The sequence below is a fragment of the Corvus brachyrhynchos genome, unplaced genomic scaffold (assembly GCF_000691975.1).
Source record: "Corvus brachyrhynchos isolate BGI_N302 unplaced genomic scaffold, ASM69197v1 scaffold191, whole genome shotgun sequence".
NCBI classification, from domain to species: domain Eukaryota; kingdom Metazoa; phylum Chordata; class Aves; order Passeriformes; family Corvidae; genus Corvus; species Corvus brachyrhynchos.
Window position 1 is genome coordinate 1,022,478 of NW_008236487.1, and position 569 is coordinate 1,023,046.

Below are 569 nucleotides of genomic sequence, written 5' to 3' on the forward strand. Positions count from 1 at the left end.
TTGGGGGGGCCTCTGCTGCAGGGGCTGGGCTGGGCTGGGCTTCGGGGACATCAGGCCCGGTGAGCAGGCTGGGACGGGGGGCATTTTTCCGTGGAAGAGAGATGGGAACCGTGTGGTGCAGGGTAGGACAGGACAGTGGGAAGCCTCGTAGAGATGGTGGCAGCAGCGGCAGCGTCGATGGTGTGATACGGCGGCTGTTTCCCTACGGGCATGAAGGAGGCAGGGTGTGAGGAGCATGTTAGAAGTACCTGCGCAGTGCAGGATGCATGCATTCGCTTTCTGCCGGTGTCTGGGAGAGACAGGGCTGAGGAGCTGCCGGACTGCCCTGCCTTCGATGTTCGCGGTGATTCCAGTGGGGAAGGGAGAGGGTGTTTGCGCAAGGGGAGCCTTTGAAGCTTTTCTCCTGTCCACCTCCCCTGCCCATAACGCCATTAGGCTCCGGTGCCAGCCCTATCTGCACTCGTCGCTGGGGGCCCGGCCGCGCCTCGCAGACCCCCCGCCCGGGGCACGGGGCTGGGGCCGTGGCGCGGGGCCCCTCTGGAGGCCGTTTTGGGGGGGGGGCAGCTCAT